Raw genomic sequence first — 20,882 nt, 5'->3', positions numbered from 1 at the left:
TCCTTTTGTGAAATTGTCATGACATATCCAATGAGCTTGAAATTTTTTGTGGTAAAACTAGACTCATTCATCTTCATTTTGGTATAAAGATTGTGCATTTATCATTTGTGGTTTGCTAGATATGATTTTTTGAACTAGGGTGTGACAATTTGTGTCACACCAATGATGTGCATCTTCTTGATTTTTGTTCACATGTCTCCTGGCCTCCAAATGATCTCAAATTTTGCATGAATGATCTATCACATGTCTAGTTTGTGTATGAATTTTCTTGGAATTAATCATGCTGTTTTCCATTTGATTGTGAATTTTCTTCCATGCTTAGTCATTTGTGGACTTTATGTGATACACATTGCCAAATCTTTTGTGAAATTCTCAAATCTTATTGTATGACCATGAAATTTCATATGTGATAACTAGACATCTTGACCTTTGCATTGGTGTCAATCTCATTCATTTCTCTTCTGTTTTCAATTTGATATGATTTTTTGAAGTTGACCCATGCTTGTTGACTTTCATTATGCTTATTTGAATTTGGTTTGACTTCACGATTTTAATTGACTGCCTTCCTCTCATCCAAATGCAATGAAATTTGACATGCTTGCCATGATAGATGTTAGGTTTGAATGTGATTTATTTCATAATTTTTTGAGATTGTTTGGGTTGACTTTTGGATGAAGTCTTGCTGTTGACCTATTTGTGCTCTTTCTTGCCATGCTTTGCATTCTTTTGCATATGAAATGACAATGATGCATGATTTGATTATGAATCCAATTGAGATTGCTTATTAAATGTTTGAACATGAATTGGGTTGACTTTCCTTTGCTGTTTGACTTTTTTTCTTTCATCTTTGACCCTAGGCTAGCCCTAGTGGTCTTTTGAGCTTACAATTGAGCTATTGTTTCAGGTTAAGCACCAATGCCTCAAAGATCATTCAAATTTGATTGAGTTGGATTGTATATATCATGTGCTAACCCTTGTTTTGTAGGTGTGACTCATATACTTGAGTCTTGTGCTAGGCACATTGGTCCCTCTGTGGTTGACTGTTGTTTCATTTTCCTTTGATTTGAACTGTTAACTTGTCTACTAATAAGTTTGACTTTTTCAGGTACTTTAGTTGCTTAAGTTCCTTGAACTTGCTTTGCTTTGCTATTTAGCAATTGCTTTTGAGGTATAAACCTTTCTTCTTCATGTAGTCTGGAGACCCGGTCTGTTATTTGACCGGGCAAACTGTCTGAAGTCCTCCTTAAGAGGCAATGCCTGTGTGTGTTTAAAATTGTCCCAAGCAGGAAAAGTCCTTCAAGTAAGGCAATTGGTGGAAGGTAGGGATAAGCAATCTATTCCCCACTATTCAGTGTGTCCTCTCTTTGCTCCCATTATATGGTTGAAGCATTGAGATAAAAACCCAAGATCTAATCGAGTCAATAAAGGGGAAAGAGTTCCATCTTTCTGAACTCCCCCACTTTCTATTATTTGATGCTCTCTCTGATCTGAGATAGAAGCAATGAGGCACACCCCTCATCTCCTATTCATCTGCTTCACCTTAGCCTCTCAATGGCAAGGTTAAGAGCGACCTTCACCTATTACAGTGGACTTTCAAAGTCAAACCCTCTTGTGTGAGCCCCCCATTGTTTGGCTATAGAGTGTGCTGTTTGCTATTCATTGATTGATTGATTGCTTCATATGCACTTGTTTGCCTGTATGCTATGCATTTATCATCATCAATTGCCAGTAATGCATGATCATCTCATTTGCTTTTGTGATGCTATCATTGTTGTTTGCCCATGAAGGACAATTGTAAGTCCATCTCTTTTGGCCATTTGCTCCTATGATATGGAAGGATAGAGTGTAAGACCTCATTGGTCACTCATAGCTTTTGTTTTGTTTGTTTGATTGTGAGGAAGCAATTGTAAGTCCCTGCAAGTTGGCATTTGCTCTCCTGTGATCATGTTGCATTGTTTGATTGTATGTAAGGATACAACTGTAAGTCCCTGCAAGTTGGCATTTGTTTCCTAGGATCATACTGTGTATGTGAGAGTAAGCCCAGACAGATTGGCATCTAACATCCATGTTTTGCTTTCATTTGTTTATGTGAGGATGCAATTGTAAGTCCCTGCAAGTTGGCATTTGCTTTCCTATGATCATATGTTGGATATTGGTATAAGTCCAGACAGATTGGCATCCGGTATCCAAGTTTCATTTTGTTTTAGAAGATTAGTATAAGTCCATTGAGTGGCCTCTGATATCCAGTTTTGTTTTAGGAGATTGGTGTAAATCCATCTAGTGGTATCCGGTATCCGCTTTTGTTTGTGAGATTGGAGTAAGACCATTGAATGGCATCCGGTATCATTTGTTTGCTTACATTATTATTATTCATTGCCTATTCCAAAGGACACACTTGAATCATCTTCTATATGATTTCAAGAGGTGAACCTTCTAAGAAGTTTTACGATCCATCTTCATCCATTCATCCCCATTATGTCCTAAACCTTTTCATACTTTGATTTCAAACTTAACATAGATATTGTGCAAACATCTTCATGTTTTCCAAACTAAAAACCTGGACCCAAGTCCTTGACTTTTTTCAAACTTCATTTCATAATACTCATTTGAATTAATCTTAATCATACTTTGACTCCATTTTCATAATCACAATCAATTAACTTCACTCATTCACTTGTTTTGGCTCTGTCCATTGTTAATCTTTTCATGCATTAGCCATAGGTTTCAATTATCTTTGTGGTTGATGTAAATCTTGCCTATCCTTAGTGAGTCGACAGTAAGACTTCCGTACTGAAAACAGGGCTAACCCCTCTAGTACGTCGAAGCTATCCTCGCATGGTGGATGTTGGTTTTGGTCGAGTGTTCTCCCATTGATAATGAAAAGCCTCAGTGCTTGTGTTTAAAACTGAATCCACCAACTTTTGGAAATATTTCAGCCGAACTACGGTGTTTTGATCCTTACCTTTGATGGAAGGTACGTAGGCAGCGGGTTCATCCGTTCAAACCCAATAATAAAATTGTATATTCTTTTCTCACCATCCCAATCATGTTTGCACAATGCTTATGTCATAACAAATAACAATTTAGTACAACAAGTGTGAAAAGGGCTCCCTAGGAGTACCTAGGACGTAGTGGGTGCCTAACACCTTCCCATTGCGTAATTTACCCCTTACCCAGACTCTCTGATCTTTTATTAGTTTTCTACGTGTAAAACTTCTTAGGCTTTTGTTCGCTTTTTAGCCAGTCCTTTGGATAAATAAAAGTGCGGTGGCGACTCGAAAATCACTGTATGCTTTGCTTATGGTTTAATCGATAAATCATATAGCGACGAATACACCGCTACAGATACTGGATCTTCTTTAAATGTATTGCCAAAATCCACACTCTCCAGATTGTCATATCAAGGTCCTCCTATGAGGCAGAGTGGGGTTGTTGTGAAAGCATTTGATGGGTCGCGCAAGACCGTGATTGGAGAGGTTGATCTCCCAATCAAGATAGGACCAAGTGATTTCCAAGTTACTTTCCAAGTTACTTTCCAAGTAATGGATATCCACCCATCTTATAGCTGTCTCTTGGGCAGACCATGGATTCACGAGGCTGGCGCCGTGACATCCACCCTACACCAGAAGCTGAAATTTGTCAAGAACAAGAAACTGGTTGTAGTAGGGGGAGAAAAGGCTCTCCTGGTTAGCCATCTGTCTTCTTTCTCGTACATTGACGCTGAGGATGAAGTTGGAACGCCGTTCCAAGCTTTATCTATTGATGAACCAATCGAGAAGAAGTCTCCTTCATTCACTTCTTACCGTGATGCGAAGCTGGCCATTGAATATGGTGCAGTTGCTGGATTAGGGAAAGTGCTTGAACTTGAAGATAACAGATCCCGGGCTGGCATTGGCTACTGTTCTGGGGCGTGCAATGAGCAAGGTTTGTTCACAAGTGGAGGTTTCATCCATGCTGATCAACCTGGAGAAGAAGAAGCTGCTGCTATCATTGAAGAAGATGCAGAAGATGTGAACAATTTTGTTATTCCTGGTGGTGTCTGCCACAATTGGGTCGCTGTGGATGTTCCTACAGTTATCCATAGATCAGAGTAAATTGTTCACTTTGTTTAAAACCCTTCTCCCATGCCAAAAGGAGAAGTGATGACATTGTTGGCAAAGCATATATACAATGATGTTTTCATTCAATTTTCGCATTATTAAACATTTGTTTTTCCTTTGTTTTCACTTTTTTCTTTTTCATGAAATCAGTGATCACAAAAAACCCATAAAAACAAAAAAAAATCAAACATCTTTTTCATCTGCATAATGGTTTGCTTGTTTAAATACTAAAGTTTTTTCATTAACCAAAATCATTATGCAGGTTGATCCTAAAACCCATTGAACATAATGATCCAACGCCATCTCCCAATTTTGAATTCCCTGTATTTGAGGCAGAAGAAGATGACGTTGACGGGATTCCTGATGAGATTACCCGTCTCCTTGAGCACGAAGAGAAGATCATTCAGCCGCATCTCGAAGACTTGGAAACAGTCAACTTGGGGTTTGAGGATTGTGTTCGCCTGGTGAAGATTGGAGCACTTCTTGAAGGGTCTGTCAAGGAAGATTTGATCAGTTTGCTACGAGAATATTCAGATATCTTTGCTTGGTCCTATGAAGATATGCCGGGTTTAGATACAGACATTATGCAACATTTCCTGCCTTTGAAGCCTGAGTGCGTGCCTGTGAAGCAGAAGCTCAGAAGAACTCATCCAGATATGGCAGTGAAGATCAAAAAGGAAGTTCAGAAGCAAATTGATGCGGGGTTTCTGGTGACTTCTACGTATCCTCAATGGGTGGCCAATATTGTGCCTGTTCCTAAGAAAGACGGAAAAGTCCGTATGTGCGTTGACTACAGAGATTTGAACAAAGCTAGTCCCAAAGATGATTTTCCTCTACCACACATTGACATGTTGGTAGACAATACAGCTAAATTCAAAGTCTTTTCCTTTATGGACGGATTTTCCGGATATAATCAAATCAAGATGGCACCAGAGGATATGGAGAAGACAACATTCATCACACCTTGGGGAACATTCTGTTATCGAGTGATGCCCTTCGGTTTGAAGAACGCCGGAGCCACGTATCAACGAGCTATGACTACCTTGTTTCATGACATGATGCACAAGGAGATAGAGGTCTATGTTGATGATATGATTGCTAAGTCCCGAACGGAAGTTGAGCATATTGAGCATTTGTTGAAGCTTTTTCAGCGTTTGAGGAAGTTCAAACTTCGCCTGAATCCGAACAAATGTACATTTGGAGTCCGTTCCGGCAAATTGTTGGGTTTTGTGGTAAGTGAAAGAGGTATTGAGGTTGATCCTGCAAAGGTCAAAGCAATACAAGAGATGCCCGCACCCAAAACTGAGAAGCAAGTCCGAGGTTTTCTTGGCCGCTTGAACTACATTTCCAGATTTATATCCCACATGACTGCCACATGTGCGCCGATATTCAAGCTCCTCCGGAAAGATCAGTCTCATGATTGGACCGAGGATTGCCAGAAAGCTTTTGACAGTATCAAAGATTATCTGTCTGAACCTCCGATTTTGTCTCCGCCTGTGGAAGGAAGACCTCTGATTATGTACTTAACAGTTCTTGAAGACTCGATGGGTTGTGTACTCGGTCAACAAGATGAATCAGGGAAGAAGGAATTTGCTATCTACTACCTCAGTAAGAAATTTACTGATTGTGAGTCTCGGTACTCTATGCTTGAGAAGACGTGCTGTGCTTTGGCTTGGGCTGCTAAGCGTTTGCGCCAGTACATGATAAATCATACAACTTGGTTGATATCCAGAATGGATCCGATTAAGTATATCTTCGAGAAGCCTGCTTTAACTGGGAGGATTGCCCGTTGGCAGATGTTGTTGTCCGAATATGATATTGAGTATCGAGCTCAGAAAGCTATCAAAGGTAGTATCTTGGCTGACCATCTAGCGCACCAGCCGATTGAAGATCATCAGTCTGTTTAGTATGACTTCCCTGACGAGGAAATTCTGTATTTGAAGATGAAAGATTGCGATGAGCCTACACTTGATGAAGGTCCAGAACCTGGTTCCAGATGGACGATGGTGTTTGATGGCGCTGTTAATCAATATGGGAATGGAATTGGGGCAGTGATCATTACTCCTCAAGGTTCACACATTCCGTTTACAGCAAGGCTAACTTTCAAATGCACGAATAATATGGCGGAGTATGAAGCCTGTATTATGGGACTTGAAGAATGCATTGACTTGAGAATCAAGTATCTTGATGTCTATGGTGATTCGACTTTGGTTGTCAATCAGATCAATGGTGAATGGGAGACGAATCAGCCAGGTCTCATTCCGTACAGAGATTATGCAAGGAGGATTTCAACATTCTTCACAGAAGTTGAATTTTATCACATTCCTCGAGAGGATAATCGGATGGCAGATGCCCTTGCTACGCTTGCTTCCATGATTGTAGTCAGATGGTGGAATGATGTTCCCAATATTACTGTGATGCGCTTGGACAGACCCGCTCACATATTTGCAATCGAAGAAGTAAAAGATGACAAGCCTTGGTATTTTGATATCAGGAATTTCCTCCAGAACCAGGTTTACCCGCCTGGGGCATCTGTGAAAGATAGGAAAACTTTGAGAAGGTTGTCAGGCAGTTTCTACCTCAGTGGTGAAGTGCTGTATAAGAGAAATTTCGATAGGGTTTTGCTCAGATGCGTGGATAGACACGAAGCAAACCTATTGATGACTGAGGTCCATGAGGGTTCATTTGGTACTCATTCCAATGGACATGCCATGGCTAAGAAGATGTTGAGAGCAGGCTACTATTGGCTGACAATGGAGTCTGACTGTTGCAAGTATGTGAAGAAATGTCACAAGTGTCAAATTTATGCGGACAAGATTCATATTCCTCCGACACTTCTGAATGTGATTTCGTCACCATGGCCTTTCACTATGTGGGTAATCGACATGATCAGCATGATTGAGCCGAAAGCGTCCAACGGACACAGGTTTATTCTCGTAGCAATTGACTACTTCACCAAATGGGTCGAAGTCGCTTCGTACGCGAATGTAACCAGGCAGGTGGTTGTGAAGTTTATCAAGAACCAGCTGATTTGCCGTTATGGTGTGCCAGAGAGGATCATTACTGATAATGGATCCAATCTGAATAACAAGATGATGGATGAGTTGTGTGCTGAATTCAAGATTGCACACCATAATTCCTCTCCCTACAGACCTAAGATGAATGGGGCTGTTGAAGCTGCTAATAAGAATATCAAGAGGATTATCCAGAAGATGACTGTCACGTACAAAGATTGGCATGAGATGCTGCCATTTGCTTTGCATGGATATCGTACGTCTATACGCACTTCAACAGGGGCAACCCCTTTCTCTCTTGTTTATGGCATGGAAGCCGTTCTCCCAGTAGAGGTGGAGATCCCATCAATGCGAGTCTTGATGGAAGCCAAGTTGACTGATGCTGAATGGATTCAGAGTCGTTATGACCAGTTGAATTTGATTGAAGAGAAGAGATTGACTGCCATGTGCCATGGTCAGTTATATCAGCAGAGAATGAAGAAAGCATTCGATAAGAAGGTCAAGCCTCGTGTGTTCCGAGAAGGTGACCTTGTGCTCAAGAAAGTTTTGTCTTTCGCGCCCGATTCCAGGGGCAAGTGGACTCCGAACTACGAGGGTCCATATGTTGTTAAGAGAGCCTTTTCAGGCGGAGCATTGATGCTTACAACAATGGATGGGGAGGATTTCACTCGTCCTGTGAATTCAGATGCAGTCAAGAAATACTTTGCCTAAAAAAAAAAGTATATGCAAATGAAAAAAAAACAGAATAGCTCGCTAAGTTGAAAACCCGAAAGGGCGGCTTAGGCAAAAATGAGCGTCTCGGTGGAGAACCCGCAAGGGTAATCCAGGCAAAATTAGAGACTTGAAAAAAAAGAATATATTTGCATCCCGCTAGATTGAGTACCTCACCCTGGGGCAATCTAGGCAAAAATTAGGGATTTGGCAAGTAACTGCATCCTGACAAGACTTTCTGTTCGCTAGTCGTCATTTCGTCAGAAGATTCTCGATTCGTCGTCAACCGAAGCTTCGGATACATCAAGATTCAAATTGGTAGAGAAAGGATCATTATGTTCAATGTAGCCCTCTTCCAATATATATCACTGATTTCAAATTTGAACAGATCTATGGAGTCTCGCCATTTGCAGGCTACCATTCCATCAAATCAGTTTGAGCTTTTTATCCAATTATTTGCACTCTTATTTGTTTCAATTCAACAAATGTTTTGCATGTTTTAAATTGATAAAATGTCATTGTTTAAACAAAACAATTTTTTTTAAAACCATTGTTTTAAACAAAGTGAACATTCACAATATTGAAAGGATGCTTAAGAATATCTCAGTGCTCTCCCGAGGGTGGCATGATCTCCAACAGGTAAGACATTTGTTCATATTCCTGGTTTGGTTGTATCTTCTTTCTTCAGATCTTTGTGGGGGTTGTTCCTCAAGCAGATTTGTTGTTGGGGTTGTTCCCCAGTATAGTCGCAAGCAGAGTGTTGTTGAAGACTTCGTTTTCTCCAGCAGCAATCTTCCCTAGCATGGATGCTCTTCTTATGGAAGTTTCGACGGTTGATGGTTTGTCATCTTGGTGCCCCGTGTAACACCCTTCTACCCAAACGACATATTTAAATAGATTATCAGAGTTCAACATGTAGAAGAGTTTACATTTCTTATAACATAACAATTATCGCATCACAACATAAAACATATTATTTATTTTATTAAAACTTCGCAGCGGACAACAATATTAATATTATCATTCATCATATAACAATTCATAATAATGGTTCAACATTATCTCAACAAAACATCTCAACATGTTAGTCATCATAAACAACTTAAATAATAATCAATTATCTATCGAATCCCATAACCCCGGTGTCACATGACCAGAGCATTTGACTCGACCCTGTAGAATAACTCTACACTTATTCTTCAAACCTCAACAATAGCTACTCCTCTTTATCTGCACATTGCTCATCATAGATGAACATAAACACATGCAGAAGGGGTGAGAATTACATTATTAAATAATAATATAACGACAGAAATATAAACATAAATATATTTCACAGATGCTAACACAGCTCATCATAATCATCATAATCAACATATTCATGAACATCAACAAAACAACATATCAAATACAATGCACACACCCATGCATGACTCAACACGACTCGGTATACCCATTTTGTGACCAACTACAGGATCACCACTCCCAGATTCATCACCATAGAATCCGAGTTCCCCGCAAGGAACCAAGCCTCTCAACAAGCCCGGAGTCAACAACATCATTGGAACTCAGTCCGTTCATCACTAGGCATCGGCCTTTCATGAATGCATGCACACCAAGCATGCATCATAATCAACATAGCAACAACAGCATCATATAGTCATGTTATCATCATCATTAACACATTCTATCACAAAAGCATATCACATCATGCCACATAATCAAACACAGTATTATCACACTCTACTAATATCTATACCACTCAAAGCAACGGGAAATGATCCCTCGTATACCATGCATCAGCTAAGTTACCTCGCTCAGCCTAAACAATAAAAACTGCTCAACAACAGTCCAGGAAAGACCACAATTCTGCCCATACGCGTATTGCCTATGCCCATACGCGTATTGCCCACGCCTGACCAATTCCATACGCGTATTGCCCATGTCCATACGCGTATGCTACGCGTATCACATTCCCATACGCGTACCAACAGAGACCAAAACACGTTCAAAACGTCATCTTCCTCATCCATACGCGTATTGCCTAGTGCCATACGCGTACCAGCCATCTCATACGCGTATTGCCTAGTGCCATACGCGTATGACCAGAAACCAGATTTCCAGATCTGCAATGGCTTTCTCTGCTACGAAATCTATCCAAATTCATCCTTCCACAGTCCAAATTTCGCACAAAATCACTCATATCATCTAATACCATTAGTCCCCTATTCGATTTCACAAATCCTAACATTATTGCATATAATTTCTACGAATTCCTTCGATTAAAATCCCAATTTCGTTCATCCAATATTTCACCATTTTCAGCATATTATTGTTTAATAAGGTTCAGACCCCTTACCTCTTTGGATTGAAGGAAGTTCTGAGCAATCTTTGGCCTTTTTCCTCTTTCTTCTCTTCCTCTTCAGCGTTTCCCCCTTTCTCTGACTCTGAGGCAAAATACGTGAAAACACTCTGAGTTCTCCCTTTGGCCTCTTATCAAATTCCACTTTTACCCTTCCACTCTTCATATTCCATTTATTTTATTATTTAATTATTATTAAAATAAATAACACCTATAATAATAATAATAATAATAATAATTCCCGATATTATTTAATAATTCCTTTTACCTTCCAATAATCATATTAAATAATATTTAAATTACTCTAACAATATTTGGGGTGTTACAACTCTCCCCCACTTTAGAAGTTTTCGTCCTCGAAAACATACCTCAAGCAAATAGAGCCGGATACGACTCCTTCATCTGATCTTCACGCTCCCAAGTCAAGCTCTCACCAGCTGGACCTCCCCAAACAACTTTCACTAGAGCAATCTTCTTACCTCTCAGGGTCTTCTCTTCTCGGTCATCTATCCGAATTGGCAACACCTCAACGGTCAAATTATCCCTCACCTGGATATCATCCAACTGAACAACATGCGAAGGATCCGCAATATATTTTCTCAACTGAGATACATGAAACACATCATGCAGATTAGAAAGCGACGGCGGTAAAGCTATCCGATACGCCACTTCCCCAACCCTCTTCAAAATCTGGTACGGACCCACAAACCTCGGAGTAAGTTTTTTAGACTTTAAAGCTCTACCCACACCTGTCGTCGGAGTAACTCTCAAGAACACATGATCTCCCTCTTGGAACTCAAGTGCCTTTCTCCTGTTATCATGATAACTCTTCTGACGACTCTGAGAAATCTTCATTTTCTCCTGAATCATCTTAACCCTTTCAGTCGTCTGCTGCACAATCTCAGGTCCGAGTACAACACTTTCACCTGATTCATACCAACACAATGGAGTTCTACACCTCCTACCATACAATGCTTCATATGGAGCCATACCGATACTAGCATGAAAACTATTATTATAAGTAAACTCCACCAACGGCAAATAAATATCCCAAGAACCACTTTGCTCCAACACACAAGCTCTCAACAAATCCTCCAAGGATTGGATAGTTCTTTCGGTTTGACCATCAGTCTGAGGATGATAAGCTGAACTCAACCTCAACTTAGTTCCCAACGCTTTCTGCAAACTTTCCCAAAATCTAGAAGTAAATCTGGGATCTCTATCAGACACAATACTGGATGGAATACCATGCAGCCTCACTATCTCCTCAATATACAACTCTGCCAATTTCTCTAAAGAGTGATTAATCTTCATCGGCAAGAAATGCGCCGACTTAGTCAATCGATCCACAATCACCCAAATAGAATCATTACCTTTCGTCGTCCTCGGCAATCCCGTCACAAAATCCATGGAAATGCTATCCCACTTCCATTCAGGAATCTTCAAAGGTTGCATCATACCTGCCGGTTTCTGATGTTCAATCTTTGACTTCTGACAAGTCAAACAGGCATACACAAACTTAGCAATATCTCTTTTCATACCAGCCCACCAAAACAACTTCTTCAAATCTTGATACATTTTAGTTGCACCTGGATGGATACTCAATCCACTCCTATGGCCCTCTTCAAGAATACTCTTTTTCAATTCGGACACCTCAGGAACACAAACTCTACCTTTAAATCGCAGGATACCATTCTCATCAATCTCAAAATTACCACCATTACCCTGGTTAACCATAGTAATATGATCAACTAGAGCGACATCAACTTGCTGACCATTCCGAATATCTTCCAGAATTCCACTAGTCAACTTCAGCATACTCAACTTTACACTATCAGCGGAAACTTCACAACCCAAACTCATATCACGGAACTGTTCAATTAACTCAAGCTCTCGAACCATCATCATAGACATATGTAGAAACTTTCTACTCAGCGCATCTGCAACTACATTAGCCTTACCGGGATGATAACTCAATTCAAAGTCAAAATCCTTCAGTAATTCTAACCACCTTCTCTGCCTCATATTTAACTCTTTCTGATCAAACAGATACTTCAGACTCTTGTGATCACTGAACACTTCGAACCTGGAACCATACAGATAATGTCTCCACATTTTCAACACAAATACAACAGCTGCAAGTTCTAGATCATGCGTAGGATAATTCCTCTCATGAACTTTCAACTGTCTAGAAGCATAAGCTACAACTTTACCATTCTGCATCAAAACACCACCAAGACCCATCAAAGAAGCATCACAATAGACAACGAAGGACTCACCAGGATTAGGCAAGACCAACACTGGAGCACTGGTCAACCGCCTCTTCAACTCCACAAAACTCGCTTCACAAGCTGTATCCCACACATACACTTGACCCTTCTTAGTCAACTGCGTCAACGGCAATGCCAACTTAGAGAAGCCCTCAATAAATCTGCGATAATAACCAGCTAACCCCAGAAAGCTGCGTATCTCAGTAGCAGACTTCGGAGTCTCCCACTGTAATACAGCATCAACTTTAGCCGGATCAACAGAAATCCCACCACTCGAAATCACATGGCCAAGGAAACTCACTTCCTTCAACCAGAACTCACATTTAGATAACTTTGCATATAATTTCTTTTCTCTTAACACCTGCAAAACAATTCTCAGATGTCCTGCATGCTCTTCTTCCGTCTTAGAATATATCAATATATCATCTATGAACACCACAACAAAATTATCAAGGTACGGATGAAATATATGATTCATATATTCCATAAACACACCTGGGGCATTAGACACACCGAACGGCATCACAGTGTATTCATAATGACCATACCTCGTACGGAAAGCAGTCTTCGCAATATCATCTGACTTCACTCGGATCTGATGATAACCCGACCGCAAATCAATCTTACTGAAAACATGAGCTCCAACCAACTGGTCCATCAAATCATCAATCCTCGGCAATGGATACCGATTCTTGATAGTCACCTTATTCAACTGCCGGTAATCGACACACAACCTCATCGTACCTTCTTTCTTCTTCACTAACAATACTGGTGCACCCCAAGGAGAAACACTTGGACGCACAAACTTCTTCTCAAGCAATTCTTCAAGTTGCTTCTTCAATTCAACTAATTCAGTTGCCGACATTCTATAAGGAGACATCGACACTGGACTCGTACCTGGTACTAAGTCAATGGCAAATTCGACTTCACGTTCTGGAGGTAATTCACTTACATCCTCCGGAAACACATCCTGAAATTCACAGACAACAGGCAAATCTACACTCACCACTTTCTTATCCGATTGCAGAGACGCAAATAAAGCGAATATCTGAGCTTCATCTTTCACAAATTCCCCCACCTGCCTAGCAGATAGAAATCTTGCCTCATCATTCTCACCAACTTCAGAAAACCGCACCGTCTTACTATAGCAGTTGATAAACACGCCATAGAATTCTAGCCAATTCATTCCCAGAATAATATCAATTTGGTGCAAGGGTAAGCACACCAAATCAACCACGAATTCTCTCTCAAAGATCGTCAAATGACAACCTCGACAGACAACAGAAGTCTTCACAGAACCATTAGCAGGAGTATCTATCACCATACTTCCGCCTAGGGACGACATAATCACACCAATCCTGGTCGCACACTCATACGAAATAAACGAATGAGTAGCACCAGTGTCAACAATAGCAAGCAATTCAACATTATTAATCAAGCAAGTACCTTTAATCAGATTATCTTCTTTAGGAGCTTCAGCCCCACTCAGAGCAAACACCCTACCAGTAGTATGAGCTGCAGTAGCCGCCTTCTTCGGTTTCGAGCACTGCAAACTGATATGGCCTTTCTCGCCACAATTAAAACATGTCGGACTAGCATCCTTACATTCCGTAACTCTATGACCAGCCTGACCGCACCGGAAACATCTCAGCACTTTCTTGGTACAGCTATCAGCACGGTGGCCTGGCTCGCCACACTTGAAACATTTTCCAGCTATGGGAGATCCTCCCCCACTTGGCTTCTTCTCATCTACTACTTTCTGCTTACCTTTACCATTCGGAGATGCATAAGGACTACCACGATCCTTATTCTTCTTCTCACTAAGACTCTTGTAGTGAGCAGTCCTAGCCTTGCTATCTTCATCAAATATCCTGCACTTGTTAACCAGTGTAGGAAACCTACGAATCTCCTGGTAACCAATGCCTTGTTTGATCTCGGGACGCAACCCGTTCTCAAACTTGACACACTTGGATTCCTCAGCATCAGCATTATTATAATGAGGACAATACTGTACCAGCTCCTCAAACTTCGAAGCGTAATCAGCAACAGACATGTTACCCTGCTTCAGTCCCAGAAATTCCATCTCCTTCTTACATCGCACATCAGCAGGAAAATATTTCTCCAGAAAGGCCGTCTTGAACCTTTCCCAAGTCATCTCAGCACCTGGTACTTCAATCCTCTGTCGAGTGTTATCCCACCAGTTTTCAGCCTCTTCAGATAACATATGCGTACCAAACTGCACCTTCTGTGCTTCAGTACACGTCATCACCCGGAAAATCTTCTCAATTTCCTTCAGCCAAATCTGAGCACCATCTGGATCATAGCGCCCCTTGAATGTAGGAGGGTTATTCTTCAGAAACCTTCCCAAATTCCTAAACTCGTCGACCGGCGGATTCTGCTGCGCCTGCATAGCCTGCGCCATAGCAGCCAAAGCCTCAGCAATCACACGGTCATTTTCTCCAGCCATACTCTGCACAACACCACCACAACCGTTAAATATCGACAGTGTCATTTACACTAATCGATCATCAGGGAAAACATCACATTATGACTCGACTGGACTGACCATGCTCTGATACCACTAATGTAACACCCTTCTACCCAAACGACATATTTAAATAGATTATCAGAGTTCAACATGTAGAAGAGTTTACATTTCTTATAACATAACAATTATCGCATCACAACATAAAACATATTATTTATTTTATTAAAACTTCGCAGCGGACAACAATATTAATATTATCATTCATCATATAACAATTCATAATAATGGTTCAACATTATCTCAACAAAACATCTCAACATGTTAGTCATCATAAACAACTTAAATAATAATCAATTATCTATCGAATCCCATAACCCCGGTGTCACATGACCAGAGCATTTGACTCGACCCTGTAGAATAACTCTACACTTATTCTTCAAACCTCAACAATAGCTACTCCTCTTTATCTGCACATTGCTCATCATAGATGAACATAAACACATGCAGAAGGGGTGAGAATTACATTATTAAATAATAATATAACGACAGAAATATAAACATAAATATATTTCACAGATGCTAACACAGCTCATCATAATCATCATAATCAACATATTCATGAACATCAACAAAACAACATATCAAATACAATGCACACACCCATGCATGACTCAACACGACTCGGTATACCCATTTTGTGACCAACTACAGGATCACCACTCCCAGATTCATCACCATAGAATCCGAGTTCCCCGCAAGGAACCAAGCCTCTCAACAAGCCCGGAGTCAACAACATCATTGGAACTCAGTCCGTTCATCACTAGGCATCGGCCTTTCATGAATGCATGCACACCAAGCATGCATCATAATCAACATAGCAACAACAACATCATATAGTCATGTTATCATCATCATTAACACATTCTATCACAAAAGCATATCACATCATGCCACATAATCAAACACAGTATTATCACACTCTACTAATATCTATACCACTCAAAGCAACGGGAATGATCCCTCGTATACCATGCATCAGCTAAGTTACCTCGCTCAGCCTAAACAATAAAAACTGCTCAACAACAGTCCAGGAAAGACCACAATTCTGCCCATACGCGTATTGCCTATGCCCATACGCGTATTGCCCACGCCTGACCAATTCCATACGCGTATTGCCCATGTCCATACGCGTATGCTACGCGTATCACATTCCCATACGCGTACCAACAGAGACCAAAACACGTTCAAAACGTCATCTTCCTCATCCATACGCGTATTGCCTAGTGCCATACGCGTACCAGCCATCTCATACGCGTATTGCCTAGTGCCATACGCGTATGACCAGAAACCAGATTTCCAGATCTGCAATGGCTTTCTCTGCTACGAAATCTATCCAAATTCATCCTTCCACAGTCCAAATTTCGCACAAAATCACTCATATCATCTAATACCATTAGTCCCCTATTCGATTTCACAAATCCTAACATTATTGCATATAATTTCTACGAATTCCTTCGATTAAAATCCCAATTTCGTTCATCCAATATTTCACCATTTTCAGCATATTATTGTTTAATAAGGTTCAGACCCCTTACCTCTTTGGATTGAAGGAAGTTCTGAGCAATCTTTGGCCTTTTTCCTCTTTCTTCTCTTCCTCTTCAGCGTTTCCCCCTTTCTCTGACTCTGAGGCAAAATACGTGAAAACACTCTGAGTTCTCCCTTTGGCCTCTTATCAAATTTCCACTTTTACCCTTCCACTCTTCATATTCCATTTATTTTATTATTTAATTATTATTAAAATAAATAACACCTATAATAATAATAATAATAATAATAATTCCCGATATTATTTAATAATTCCTTTTACCTTCCAATAATCATATTAAATAATATTTAAATTACTCTAACAATATTTGGGGTGTTACACCCCGTCACTTTCTCCAGTGGGTCGACATTCCTAGACCTTATTTGTCTCCTCAGCACGGCCACGAGTAGAGCTGTTGTTGATATCCCCATCGGATTCGCGAGCAGAGTTGTTGTCACTCCTCCCAGTGCAGTTGCCAGCGGAGTTGTCTGTTTCCTCAGCACGATCGCTTTTTTTTTTGAAGACTTGGTAAGTCAGTGGTTTGAGACCCGGTACTTTACCTTTTCCCCGGCGAAGTCGTCTGCGGAATTGTTGCTATCTCTCCATCAGAGTTATTCTCTTCAGCAGAGCAGGATTTATTTTCCTACTCAGTGGTTGATTTGGGTTGACATCCCGATATATTCATCCATCTTTTCCTAAGCGCAGTCTGCAAAATGTTTGTTGTGGCAGTCTTGCCTGTTGAATACTCCTTCAATCCCCAATATGGTCGGATGATGGCTTTGGCCTCCAGTGAACGGATTGATTTCCTGACTGTTTGTGATCCCCAGTAGAGTGGCTTATATTGCAGAATCTACTTGTTGTGATCAGTTTGCTATGTGTATTCTCCCCAAATAGAGCGGTTTGTTGTAGAATCTACTTGTTTGATCTTTCTTCCCTCAGTGGTTTGTTCCCCAAGAGAGTAGCCGACAGTTTTCCCCAATAGAGTTGCTTATGCAGTTAGATTCTATTTGGATGATATCATTCTCCCTCAGTGGGTTGTTCCCCAGCGGAGTTATGTGGATTTGCTTCTACAGCAGTTCGTGCTTGTGCAATGCACCTTTTGTTTCTCAGTTGACACTGGGATCCCCTGCAGATATCTTGGATTTTCTCTTGTTCCTCGACAGGTTTGTCTTGGTGGCTGCTTCTGCCCGTTGTGACTTTCTGTACCCTGATTGGGTTGTTTCCTGATATCTCCGATCCTCTGCTTCTTCAGCAGTACCCGCAGATCTTTGCTTCACAGCATATAGATCTCCGCAGATTGGCTCTCCAGTTGGTTTTTCCCCTGGAAATATAATACCGGGCGTCCGATTCCTGGACCTGTTTGTGTTAGAACTGTCTGTTTTGTCAGCATTCATCAAACATAAATCACGCATATTCATGCATACTCATAAAAATTCAGATATTCATGTTGCATTTTTTGCCATATATTATTTGTTTGTTGTTCCCTGCTTTTGGGTGATATAGATCTTTTTTATAGATCTTCCCAAAGCAGATGTCGGGTGTTATAAATCTCTCTATATAGAGTCAACCCCGTAAGCAGAAAATGTTTGTCTTTCCTTCTGCGGTTCCCCACTGAGATATATCCTCGTGGATGACGGTTTCTTCCGTTTCTTCCCAACACATATATTGGGATGGATTTTCCTATTTGAGTTATATCCTCATTAGGACGTGTCTTGATTCAGTCTGTCTTTTCGGATTATTCCCGAATTGGCTATTTGTCAAAAGTCTTGTGCTTCCCAGTGGGTTGTTCCCCAGCGGAATTTTTTCGGGCCTCTACCCTCATACCGGTAGTTATAAGTCCTATTTTTCCTGGCCTTCTTGGCAGAATTTGTGGTTATACACCTTTTATTCCCCAGCCAGAGTTGTTAGTTTTCTACCTCAGTCGGTAGTTGTAAATCCTACTTTCCTGCTCTCCAGCAGTTTGTGGTTTGTTATAAACCCTATTTTGGTTTCCCGTGCGGATTTGTGATTTGTTCTATCCCCACGCGGAGTTTTTGGTTTTCTACCCCGTATTCGGTAGATGTAAACCCTAAATTTGTGGTTATCTCCATCTAGTTCTTGATGTTGAGTTTCCTTTGCTTGGATAAGTTGCTCAGATAAGCACTTATATCCCCAGCAAATCTTTTGTGGATAATTGCCGTATGCTAGCAATTTTATCCCCAGTGGGTCCTTTCACCTTTTGTCAGTGATTGCGTTCCCTGGATAATTGATTGTCATCATTATATCCCCAGCCTGTTGTTGTGGATAATTGCTGTTTATGCAATTCATCCCTGGATCATTGATTTTCACCAGTGAATCCTCAGCAGATCGCCTTTCATTTACCCTCTTGTTGGTAATGTCTGTTGCTCCTCTTGATTGGTCATCATTATATACCTAGTTTGGTATCCCGATGCCTTTCTTTTCGGTTGATTTATCCTTTATTAACCCAGTAACCGGTTGTGGATAATCTTCCATGCGAGTATATTATTCACGGTCTGCCGGTAATGAATAATATATCTCATGCACTCTTCAGTCAAAGCATTTTATGTTTTCTTTGTTGAGTAAGATTCGTTATTTCCCTTTGTGGAATCGAATATTTCTTTGTTGTCGGATAATTGCCGGATGCTTGCAATTTATCCCTTTGAGTTATCTTTCGTTTACCCGGATGCTTGGTATCGATTGTCTCTCTTTTTGGTTAGTCACCTATTATATACTTCGGTATCTCTGGTGTCTTTTCCTTTTGAGTATATTATTCACGGTCTGCCGGTAATGAATAATATATCTCATGCGCTCTTCAGTCGAATCCTTTTGTGTTTCCCTGATCGAGTAAGATTCGTTTTTTCCCTTTGCGGAGTCGAATATTTCTTTGTTGTCGGATAATTGCCGGATGCTTGCAATTTATCCCTTTGAGTTATCTTTCGTTTACCCGGATGCTTGGTATCGATTGTCTCTCTTTTTGGTTAGTCACCTATTATATACTTCGGTATCTCTGGTGTCTTTTCCTTTTGAGTATATTATTCACGGTCTGCCGGTAATGAATAATATATCTCATGCGCTCTTCAGTCGAAGCCTTTTGTGTTTTCTTTGTTGAGTAAGATTCGTCATTTCCCTTTGTGGAATCGAATATTTCTTTGTTGGATAATTGTCGGATGCTTGCAATTTATCCTTTGAGATGTCTTTCGTTTACCCGGATGCTTGGTATCGATTGTCTCTCTTTTTGGTTAGTCACCTATTATATGCTTCGGTATCTCTGGTGTCTTTTCCTTTCAAGTATATTATTCACGGTCTGCCGGTAATGAATAATATGTCTCATGCGCTCTTTAGTTGGAATCCTTTGTTGATTTTCCCCATCTGAGCAAGGTTCGTATTCTTTGTAGAATCGAATATCCATCCTTTAACCAGTTTGTGTTCTGGATGATGAGTGTTTTGGCATATATACCAATTCATGTTTTCGGTAGATCACCTATTATATACCCAGTAACCGGTATCTCTGGTGTTTCTTACCATGCGAGTTTATTATCTACGTTCTGACGGTAATAGATAATATATCTCATACGAGTATTCTTATCCACGGTCTGCCGGTAATGGATATTATATCTCATGCACTCTTTGGGTTTGTGTCCCCAGATTGAGTAAGATTCGCTTTTCCCGTTGTGGATTCGAATGTCCATCCTGTAAGTCGATTTGCTTTTTTCAAGCCCTCCTTTCGGATGATGAGTGTTTTGGCATATATACCAATTCACGTTTCGGTCGGTCACCTATTATATACCTCGGTATCCCTGGTGTTCCTTCCTTTCTACTCCCTATTATGACCTTGGTCCCTTGTGGAGTCAGATTTTCCTGAGTTTATGTACCTTTTTCAGGTCTTTCTCAGATGTTTGGTTGATTGATATCTCTCACCCTTATACCGGTCTTAGATATTCATTCTTCCTGAGCTTGTTACCCTTATACCGGTAACACCTCATTTCTTTGGTACTTCCTCAGTGGAGTTTCCTTTTGCTTCTCCCCAGGAGTCAGCTTGTGTCTCTCCAATGGATTTATTTTCCTTTGGAATTCTTTTCCCCAGTGTGAGTCCTTCACTCCCCAGTGAGGTCTCCAGTCTGTCTTCTGTTCCCTAACCAGAGTCGTGTCTTGTTCACGCATTTCTTTTTCTCTTACTATCCCCAACTAGAGTCTTCTTAGAGTCTCTGTTCCTGGTGAGTGTATTACTCCGATGGATCGTCTTTTCTTCTGTGTGAATCATATTCCCCACAGAATTTGTGTCTTTTGCATGCATACATTTGCATCATGAGGTCTCTTAGGGACCAAAATTTGTCTCATTACTGTTATTTAAG

This window comes from Lathyrus oleraceus, chromosome 1 (genome assembly GCF_024323335.1).
Source record: "Lathyrus oleraceus cultivar Zhongwan6 chromosome 1, CAAS_Psat_ZW6_1.0, whole genome shotgun sequence".
NCBI lineage: Eukaryota > Viridiplantae > Streptophyta > Magnoliopsida > Fabales > Fabaceae > Lathyrus > Lathyrus oleraceus.
This window is presented reverse-complemented; position numbering follows the sequence as displayed.